This window comes from Cupressus sempervirens, chromosome 7 (assembly GCF_028749045.1).
Source record: "Cupressus sempervirens isolate cs-2001-9-10 chromosome 7, ASM2874904v1, whole genome shotgun sequence".
Classification (NCBI taxonomy): domain Eukaryota; kingdom Viridiplantae; phylum Streptophyta; class Pinopsida; order Cupressales; family Cupressaceae; genus Cupressus; species Cupressus sempervirens.
This window is the reverse complement of record NC_143124.1, coordinates 878,957,587-878,970,140: the sequence shown is the minus strand read 5'-3', so window position 1 is coordinate 878,970,140 and position 12,554 is coordinate 878,957,587.

The following is a 12,554-nucleotide window of genomic DNA, read 5'->3' as shown; positions in this document are numbered from 1 at the left end:
CCATTTTGATTGCTACTTTAGTCTTGCTACCTGAAAAGGTAACATATGGGGTCTATTTGACAATTTGCTTGAAATAATTTTTTTCATTTTGGTTTGGTCATAAGTTTTAGATTTATATTTAATAATTTATACTTGAGAGATTTTCTACTTAGTACTTTCTAGTTTTAATTTTAGGTGTCTAGGCTTCTAGGTTCCTTGGGTCTGACATAGTCCTAGTTTATACATATATATATATATATATATATATATATATATATATATATATATATATATATATATATATATATATATATATATATATATATATATATATATATATATATATATATATTATATACATATATATATATACATATATATATGTATGTATATACATTATTATTATTATTATTATATACATATATATATGTATGTATATACATATATATATGCATATATATGTATATATATATATATATATATATATATATATATATATATATATATATATGTATGTATGTATGTATGTATGTATGTATATATATTGTGTTGTACTCAAAATAAGGTGACATAAGGGTCACAAGATTTATATGGCCATATTCTATATATATTATTTTAATGCTCTGCATTTTGGGGTGAGACTTGATTTGTTCCCCATACATTTTCTAGAGAGAAAATGTATACTTACAGCAAGACTTTCTCATAGATTTTGGATTTATGCATTTTCTCTTCTCAAGAAAAAATTATTTCATTCTACCATGGGTTTTTGTATTGATGATGTGAGAATGTTATCTATTATAAACATAACCTAGATCATTGCATTCATCCACATTAGTTCAACTATATTATGCCAGACTCACAATAAAACTCTTTCTTGCAAAGGAACAACATACAACTTCGCAATCCTTCCCACATATTCTTCAACAACATACATGAATGAGGAAGAAATCTCACTTTACATCACATTGAAAGAGAACAAAATGGAGGTTAAACTTTAAAATAATTCTTTGGTAACATGGAGAGGTTGGTCTCTCCACACAATGGGACTTCAATATTTCCAAGGGTGAAACCCTAACATCTTCAAGGAATCCATCTTCACAAAACCTACACATATACACAAACTTGGAACCATGGAGGCTCACCTCCCATCCTAGGCTTCTATGAAGCCACCCACTGAGTGGGGGAAACAAGACTCAAATGGGTTACACACTTACATCACTTACTATTGCATGAACACAACACAAAACATAAATCAGCTCCCTTCCTTGGCTTGCATAATTATTCACCATTAAAATAAACTCACATTGGGTCAAGGTGGGATCTTCAAAGAGGATAATACCATATCCATATACACATATTCATTTTCAACTTGCATTATGCCTCTTCAAGGTTATCAAAACAAATCCTCTTCATCCCATCAATACACTTACACCTCCCATAATACAAATACCTCTTCAAGGCTATCAAAATAAATCCTCATAATTATAACAAGGCATATGGATTCAATGGAGCCCATACTCCATGAACACAAAAACATCTCCACACCATGAGGTAGATTTTCTCAACTACAATGTTGAGCCCAACTAACCCCTTCATCTAAGGCTTCTCTTCCCTCCCAATGGAGAGTGAATCCTTCACACCCATGAACACATCTAACACTCACATACAAACAAAAAAATCAAGAAGAAAAAAAACCCAAGGAAAATCTTCAAGAACACATAGCACATTCACATTTTCACAACACAATGTCATATTCCACCATGCAAGATTCACCATATAATGCATGCTCCTTTTACAAGTCCTCCATACTTGTAGAATTACTTTACTATACTCAAGGAAAGAAAGAAAGAAAAAGAGCATAGTTTGAAAACACCAACCTTGGTCCAAGCCAGGATAATGATAGTTGTAGTAGAGCTCCCTTAATCTCCCTCCAAAACCTAACTATCTCTAAACTTAGAGAGTGGGTGAACAACAACTAATTTCATAGAAGCTCCCTAAAAGACCTCCACTTTCATTCTCACCTACCCTTCCTACCCCCTTGTACCTTTCTACCAATAGGAGCTTAACCAAGTGGAGGAGTGAAGAAAGAAGTCACGTGACACTTTGATTTTCGAATTGACTTGAAAATGACTAGTTTAGAGGGTCTCTTAAGTCCCCTAGACCAACTCATGGTTAAATTTAGACCCCTAACCTATACTATTACCATGTGTGAGTTATTTTTACAAAAATAACACTTGGGAATCACTTTTAGGCTCTCTAATGTTCCTACAAAGTTTGAATTCGAATTCCAACAAGTTGGTGACTCGTCGTAATATTCTCCAAGGTGGGCTATCTTAATTTCATAATGGGATTAAGTTTAGGTTAAGTGACTTCACACCCAAAAACCCTATATGACATGTCATTTACACATAGACAACACACGTGTGAAATGACACACACATTGAATTACTTACACATCATTATGACATGTCTCTAATTGATCATGATTTTTAAATTTATTACACACATGCACAAACACATTATGAAATAAACACAATACAACGAGGTTTTGAATCTTCCAAAGATTCACCTTGGCTTTACTATGTTCACATAGGTTTGAACCTTGTTTCCCTCAAAGATTTCCATGGTTCAATTGCCTGCACACTAACTCGAACATCAGTAGCCCAATGAAAAGAAAATCATATAAAATACATATATATAAGTGCATGGAAATTACATAATAATCATTTTTATTTTCTAATCAGTTTCATTTAAAGCATTTAAAATATCAAAATTTGCATATCGACATTAATATCTAATCAAATAATCAACTAAAATTCTAAACCACATCATAATCCTTATCCTATCATAATGATGAAATGTTAAATCTATACTATGAAGTCCTTCAACCTGAAAATTAGTTCTGAATGTATATTTTAGGTCAAAATCCTTAAAATTTAAACATCACAACTAATATCCTTAATTCACTTAAATATAGTTTGATTGCTAATAGTATCTCGCTATCACAATGAGATATTACAGTATAAGGCATATGTCTCTAAAATCACTATTGTCAATAAATTAGGTTGTTTTCATAATCAGGTGTACATAGGTTCAAAATTAGTTATTAAGTAAACCCATTATATTTTTTAGTCGATATATTATATCTTAATCTTAACCATCCTTCACTATAGCCTAGCCACCCCATACTATTTGTATGACCTTTGACTTATAATATTTACATCATATCGAGCTCTACTAATTAGGCCCTATCTAACTTGATAACAATGTCTTTCTATAACTATTATTAGTACCCACAAGGGCAAGTGTTAGTTCATCTTTCCATACTAGCCATTCAACTTAATTATCCTAATAGGCCATTAAATATCAAGAACCCATCAACATAGTCTTCTAAGTTATGGTAGCTCAAGTCTTTATTCCATAGGGTCTTAACTTATCAACCTAATGAAATTTGAACATGATACTTAGCACAACAAGGACTATAACATGCATCATTCCTAATAAGATTTCAAGTTCATTATAAATCGAGGCATACTTAGATTCCAAGTCTTCTTACCATCATTCTAACATGACGTGCATAGTAACAATCTAACATTCACAAGAGATAGAACACAATAACTTATCTCCTTTATTCCTCCTAGATCTAACCTTATTCCTTTTATTAAGATTTTTAATAAGGTACTAGGGAAGGGGTCTTCCAACAAGCTCTGGTACCATCACGTTCATATTTTCCATGGCCACTCTCAAAGAGATTCTATATGTGTTTTATATTCCCATTGTGATGATATCTACATAATGCATAAAATGATCTAGATGATTTGAACTACGTGATACATCCATCAAACCAAACATAATGTTTATCAACATTTATGTCTCTTTCTTTCAAATAAGAAAAGAACATATTGAAGCAATGTTCTACATAGTGAATGTCATGTTCTTTATCATCACTTATATAAAAATGATATTCCTTTTTAATTACTCATACTTCAACTGTACTCTGAACACCATCCAAATCTAACTGTGCATGTCTATAACAAATATGCACCATAATAGTGACCTACTTAGAAAAGTAATAATCTGATTGAATTGTTGTCTAATGAATAAAGGAATATTTCTATACAAAATCAACAACTGATACAATCATTCCAAGTGGGAAATTATCTCTCAAAGTTTGAAATTATTGTGCTTGCCACTTTGTAAAAAATTCATGATAAATATAAGGTTGAATCAAATTCTTAAATCTATCCATAAATGTTAGAATAGGTAACTCCTCTTCAACATATTCTAACCTTTTTGTCTCTTTCCCCAAATTTGTTTCATTCTTCACATACTTGTAACTTTTACAATTCAATTTTTGTGTTACATGAATATATTCAAATTTCAAAGGAAATAGAGCCAATTCACCACATGTTTCACATAATCTTTTGATGCAATTTATTTGACCAGCTAGATCATCTATTTTGTCACATAGAATAGATGACATAAACTCACTTCTCCTACTAGGAGGAGTAGCATGAAAACCATATCTATCTTCTACAAACTTTTGAAATAACTGATAGTGGAGATCAAACTCAATATGATGACAACAACAACATGTTTCAAACACTTTTTTTGATCTCACAAAGTATGGCTTCAATTTTTCAAACAAGGTTTGCCCAACTTTTACACTACAAAATGATACATATAACTCATGATGTGTTGTATCCAACCAATGTTTTGTATAATGTTCATATTGACTAGATACAATCCTATGCTTGATAACATCTCTCTTATTTGATGAAGGACAAGTGTTATCAATCCAAAATGATATGACTAAATTTGTTGACAACTCTTCAATCCTATCAGAACAAGGTGCTCTACACATGATTGCCCAATTGCCCTCCATAGTACTGTCATCCACAATTAATCTTCTCTTAACATATTCTTTCATTTTTTTCCTACTAAAACTCATTTTAGATGAAATTGAAGATATTTTTCTATTTTGGGTCATATTATTATTTACAATAGACATCAACATCACTTTTCTTGCCACAAAATTATCTTTAGTTTGAGAGTATTTTCCTATGTTTCTCAAACCTTGTTTAAAATTTTTAATCAAATCAATTTGCATGTTAGAAAATCTTCTCTTCTTTGATGTTGTGTCTATACTTAAAAATTTCAATGCCTCTTGCAAATTCTTTTGTGTAAGCAAAAGTGAAAGGAACTGAGCTTGTTCAAGTGTTTTAGTGTTATCAAATTTAGTCATAATTTATCTTATCTTCTTATTCATTAACCTTTTCTTCGACAAAATTAAGGGCTGAATAGTAGTTGCAAGTCTTCTCAATTTATCCACATCCATTTTAAGTAAATGATCTAAATTTTTATGAGAAATACCATTCTTTACAGATTAGGCAATATTTAGGAGTTCATCCATACTGGTTTTTGCACCTGATCTTGACCGTTCTCTAACATTTTTTACTAGAATTTCTATAGGGAGCAATCTTGAGCCTTCTCCAACATTCATTTTTTCAGATTCTGTAGTGAAAGATTCTGACTATTCTCTAACTTCTATTATTTGAACCTCTATAGGGAGTGATCTTGAACCTTCTTCAACATTCATTGTTTTAGATTTCATAAGGGGTGTTCCTTACCTTTCTCGCATATGCACTTCTTCTACTTCTGTTGAGCCTTCTTCAACATTTCCTTCACCTTGCTGATTGTCTACAAAAAAATTATAAATAAATCAAATTAGATGAAAAATAAGATTGAAACATAATTAAATTTAATATATAAAATTACATACTTTGTTTAATTCAATGGTAATGTGCAACAGTCCTCTAAATATTTCTTTGTTCTACTTCATTAGATCTCTTCCTTACATATTGGATTTGCCTTCATTTCTTGATTCCCATTATAAAATCATTAAAAAAAATAAAAAATTAGCCCTTGCCTCAAGATAAATTTCATGCAATAACTATATAAACATGTTGCCTGGTACAGCTTTGCAAGTATGGCTTCACATTATTTTAAAACTAACTTGTCTGCTGGTGAGATCAACATTTTTTAATGTTCATGCAAACATAAACAATGTGACATGTTCATACAAACATTCTAAATTGAATTTCTAGTGGCCATAAAACTTAACTGTGTATGTTCACTATGAACATGTGTTCACAGTGAGCTCATAAAATGCATTTTTTGCTAACACCATGTTCATAGCGAACATGTAGAATTACAAATTTTTGATCCTCTTTTCTTTTTCTTTTTTTTTTGGCTCTTTTGACACCCAAAATTGAAAATGATTGATCTCCTACTATAAAATAAAAAATACCAATTTTTGCTATTCAAAGCAAGCTTCCAACAACTATAACTATAATACATATTATATTCATTAAGACTTTCAAATACAAGTTTAACTCATTATAGGTTCATTACCGATTGAACATCAACTGACTTCAACACTTCAGGAAAATTAGTAAATTACGTCAAAAAATTTTGAAAAAAAATTAGGAAATAGGTTATTGAGATAGCTTTCTATTCAAAAAAAAAAAAAGATTAATGATCAATTGAGTTCAAGTTATTTGTGTCAAAACAAACATATGTCTAAATTACAATTGGTGTCACTTCAAAACTTCATAAACTATACAATATTTAACCAAATTGAATTGAAAACTAAATGCATCCTCTAGATATTGATGTTATAAATCCAACACCAAAAGAATTACCTCATTATCTTTTCTGAAAAAAAAGTTGTGTGTCAAACAAACTATCACTCTTTAAAAATATTGAATTTTAACATGTACCACTTTTCGAAGGAGAAGAAAAAATTGACATAAATATTTTTTTTTTAAATTGAAAAATATGGTTGCAAAAATCACTAGTTTATGCCATTTTGAAATTATTCATAGTTTTAAAGATATAGTTACTCGAACATGAGGTTTGTTTCAAAAATATTGATTTCAGTGTCAAAATTGGTCAAAAAGTGGAACCCATTATTGTGGGATCACCCATAAGTTGATCTTACATTAATTATAAACTATAATACAAAGGTTGTACTAGGGTATTGCAGTATTATAATTATAGAAAATTGCTTGATTTGCTCGAGTGGTTGTATGATGATGAAGAGTTATACTAGGTGAGTAAAGCTCACTAGTGGTTATAGGAATATAGCTACATCAAAACAATTAGAAACTAGAACTACATATTCATTAGAGCGATTAGTTGAAAGGTCTTGATCTTTTAAATACATGTATGTAGGTAGCCTAGTAGGAAGAGTATGCCTCGAGTGTGCAATGCCTTAGACATAGTTAGGTAGCACTTAACCATGTATGTATGTATGTAATTATTCTTTACTTAACAATATCATCCACATCAGGGGCAGTTGAGCTTGCACCTTCTACAATACTTCATTTCCATTATTTGTGCTCATTGAATCAAAAGTATATAACTTTATCACTTGTAACTATAATTCTCAAATAGTAAAAGCTACAATAGTTTCTTATAATTATATGGTCCTCTTTATAAGTTCATAAAATTGATGTTTAAAACTTAATTGCATTTATGTGCATCTTGTTCAAGTTTGATATGTCTCTCTTTCTTGACTCACAATCCAATAATAATGTTTCAAAGCACATACTAACCAATTGGAGATTGAGCTAAAAAATTGTAAGAATGATTGTGCCGAAAGAGATGAAAAAATTATGATTGGTGCATGATAATTATCTTTTTACGCTCTAGCATAATTATTCTTACATATTATAATTTTTGGTGAGAATAAAATTCCAAACTAATTAGGTAGGTGATCCAAAATTAAATCATAATTGGTTGAGGCATGTTTAAATACCTTATTTTACATGTTATTGAATGTTATGTGTTTATGTGTTATTGTTAATGAATGTTGAAGGATGAACTAATGTTAGATGTTAGCTTTGGACATTATGAGATTATTTTATGGATGCTCATAGTTGGTTTTTACTTCATGTGATAATGAATGAATTCTATATTTTACTAATGAATGAATGTGAGATCCATCTCTTCTTAGGTACTCTTTCTAGGCTATTGTACTAGTTCTTAAGTGCATTCCCTCTATCTAAATGTTTCAAAATTAAGATTATGAGAAATTAGATATAAAGAAGAACATAAAGATAAAATAAGAAATCTTAGATATTTTTGATCTTTTACAATGTCAATTAATGTGGATTAAGTGAAATGGGTGGTCATTATTTTATCCAGATTCTGATTGTTGATTCTTGTTTAATTTACTAGCCCTAAAAACCACTTTCCTAGCTGAAAATTTGAACCTTATTCATTCCCTCCTATTTTCTAGCAATTTTAAGCATAGTATAAAACTTTCAACAATATCACTTTGAATGCTCTATTAAAATGCATTTAATTTGCACCCAAAGAAGAAACCTCATTAGATAATTTGTTTCCTAATAAGTTGAGACAAATTTTTGATAATGTAGGGAAAAAATGGTATTTTCAATGATGTGGAAAAATTTAGTTGATTTTTATTTGGTTTTGGCTAATAAAAACTTTTATTTCAAATCTATATTTTTTCCCCCAAATGCCATGATTTCTATTGAGAAAATCTAGCTAAAATATCATATAGAAATTGTAGAATATATATCTAATTTTGTTGAGGGAAAATTTGTTTAGATTTTTAAAGAGTATCTAAGTAAAGCACAAACCCATGTCACCATTTTGTAAAGGAAAAGACTAACAAAAGTATAATTGTTCACCTTCAATGGCATAAAACTAGTATTAAAAATTTAGAATTGGCTAATGAAGTAAGCTAATAAAAATTGTATAAATGGATAAAGTTTAGGATTATAATTTTGTATAACTATTTGGAATAAAAATTGATATATATATTCCTAATATTTATAGATAATTTTTTAGGTGCAGAAAAGTGCTAAAAATTAGGAGCCTAGTTCCCACCGCAAAACTATATGGAAATAAACTTATTTCCCTTTGATATTAGACTATGTCATAGATAACATATATAGCTAGAACCATACAAAAGAAAAACTAGCTTTAAACCTATATTTTCTCATTTATAATGATTCAAATTTCAACTCACCTAAAATCAATGGTTTTCATCTCCCACCACATTTTTCAAAACAAATCTATTCTAACTAGAAGAAAAATTACACATTCTAGAAAGAGACTTTGTCCTCTAAAACATCTTATAATATTTAATTTTTTTGATATCATCTAATCTTTTTTCTTTCTCAAAATTAACATCTTTTGGATTGTTAAAATACACGATTATAGAATTTTTTAATTACAATATATACTATATCTGATTAAAACACTATAAATTCTAGATGTGAATATTCTTGACTTTGAGCTCTATAAAATGGTGTTTATATGTTTAAAAAAATCATAAAAAATAGTAAGAGTTATTAAAACAACAGTTGTTTCAAAATAATTTTATTTCTTTAATTATAAATTTGTGAAGGGAAAATTTGTTCAGCTTTTTAAAGAGTATTTGGGTAAAAGCACAAACATGTGTCACTCTTTTGTAAAACAAAAGTCTAACAAAAGTATAATTGTTCACCTTCAATGGCATAACACTGATATTATTATTTAGAGTTGGCTAATGAAGTGACCTAAATTTTTTTGTAGAAATGGATAAAGTTTAGGATTATAATTTTGAATAATTATTTGGAATAAGAATTGATATATTTTTCTAATTTTTATAGATAATTTTTCTAGTTGTTGAAAAGTGCTAAAAATTAGGGGTCTAGTTCCCACCACAAAACTATATGAAAATAAACTTATTTCCCTTTGATCTTAGACTATGTCATAGATAACATACATACATATATATACATATACATATACATATATATATCTAGAACCATAAATAATGAAAACTAGCTTTAGACCTATATTTTCTCATTTATAATGATTCAAGTTTCAACTCACCTAAAATAGATAGTTTTCATCTCCCACCACATTTTTCAAAACAAAACTATTCTAACTAGGAGAAAAATTATACATTCTAGAAGTCGACTCCATCCTCTAAAACATCATATAATTTTAATTTTTTTTGATATCATCTAATTTTTTTCTTTCTCAAAATTAACATCTTTTCGAGTATTAAAATACATGCTTGTAGAATTTTTTAATTACAATACACTATATCTAATTAAAACACTATAAACTATAGATGAAAATATTCTTGACTTTGAGCTCTATAAAATGGTGTTTATATATTGAAAGAATATGATAAAAAATAGTAAGAATTATTGAAATAATAGTTCTCTAAAATAATTTTATTTCTTTAGTAATTGGATACAAACTGCTATAAAATATGCATTTAATAGACATTTCCAATAGGAAAGGTGTGAGACCATATATAACTTTGTTAGAATAAATTTATCTTAGATCATATGTTTGAACAAAATTGACTTTTAGATAGAAATACTCAAATTCAGCCATTCTAATTAGTCAACTTTCAAGGTGACACATCTTTGTACTTTTACCCATCTATATTTAATGATTTCTTTCTTTTGCAATGGGGTTTGAAATACGTTTACTTGTTTGTGACTCTTAATTATAACTATTTTTTCTATGTACCTGAAAGAAATACAATTTTTTGAAATCACAATTTGACTTCGATTAGATTCAGAAAAATTAGCTAAGATAGGGTTTTAACAATGTAAGAACATGTTGGGAAACTTAGTGGACTATGTTATTGTTTGTTCTATCTTTTCAAATAAATTTAACTAGAATGTCTAGATCTAGCAGACTTGGTATTTTTATGCCTATCTTATTAAAGGTTTAAAAGAATTGTAGATATATAACTTGATTTAAATTCTACAAGTTTTAAATTGTATTGGCACACTCTCTCTACGATGATCCCAAGTATCTACTATTTCTATTAATTTGGTCTAGTTTCTAATTAACTGGATTGACTACAAATTCCTATAGAACTATCATTAGATTAGGTACAATAAAATGAAGAATCGGTCATTCCCAACTAGTAGGATCAAATACATTTTTCTAAGCTGATAAAATTGCACATGTAAATGCATCACTTGAATGCCAAGCATTAAGTACATCCCCCAATTTATAATGAATGGTTGGATATAAAGGCTCCATACACTAGCCCAACAATGGAAGCCAAGGATGTAACCATGTATGTAATGTAATTCTCTCCTTGGGAGGATCCAAAGTATCTAATGTCATTGTTAATTTGGGCATCACTATATGATCTAGAATCTAATGAAGTATTGGATCTAGTAGTAACTTCTCCCACATCTCCAAAAAATTTAATATTAGACTCCCTAGGCTCCTAGGAATTTGTAGCTACTATTCTCACTACTAGATGAATAAATTTAGTTAAGAGTTGAGTGTAAGGAGTTGAAGAAGCAAGTTTTGCTTCTATGTAAATACCATAATCATGAGGCTCATTCTCTTGCTGGAGCCATACCATAGTTAAATATGTGTATATATACAAGCCACAACCCAGTCAAATGGGTCTAGTTTTTTATTACCTAGCTTGATTACAAATTCTTATAGAATTTTCATTAGATTAGCTACAATAAAAGGAACGATCAACATTAATTTTTTTAAAGATCTCAAGCTAAGTCACTTAGCACAGGTTGAATGAGTTTTATTGTTTAATTATTTGGATTCTAGAATATGTATACAACTAGATCAATTTTTCTGTTGTGCTAAGATGTAATAAGAACCTTTAAAAAGATCTTTATGTATACATACATACATGTATATTTATTTATGTATGTATGTATATTCATGTATATGTGTATGATATGTGTATGTATGTATCATGTGGAGATCTAGGATTTTATTGCCATGCCCTTTTGATTGCTGCATTTAGCTATTGTGCCCTTGTGATCTCTGCATCTCATTATCATACCCTTCTGATCTCTACATCTCATTCATTTTATTGTACCTAATATGATTATAGTTCTATAGGAATTTGTTGTCATTCCCTTGTGATGTCTACATCCCAAGTATCTACTATTTCTATTAATTTGGAAATCATTGTATGATCTAGAATGTTATAAAGTGTGGAAGTTGGTAGTAACTTCTCCCATGTCTCCAAAAAACATAACATAGTTTTAGGGTCACTGGTAGAAAAATATCTTCAATGAAGAGTTGAGTGTAAGGAGTTGAAGAAAAAAGTTCTACTTCTATGCAAATTCCATAATCATGAGGCTCATTCTCTTACACAAGCCATAACCTAGTTAAACATACATATATATCAACCCAGCTATATATAGATCCATTTAACTAGGTTATGGCTTGTTTCTTTCTAAAAATATCTCCTATGATATGTTTTTCTAAAATTTCTTATGAACTTTGCCCATTTGTCTTGGTCTACATTATTTTTGTGGAGGATCTTGAGGTAAGTCACTTAGCACCTTAAAAAAGATCTCTCTCTATATACATACATACATATATACATGTACATATGTATGTATGTATGTATGAATATACGTATATATGTATGTATTTATGCATGTATACATGTATGTATATATATGTACTTATGTATGTGCCTTTGTTATTGTTGTATTTCATTTACATGCCCTTGTGATCTTTGTATCTCATTGTTG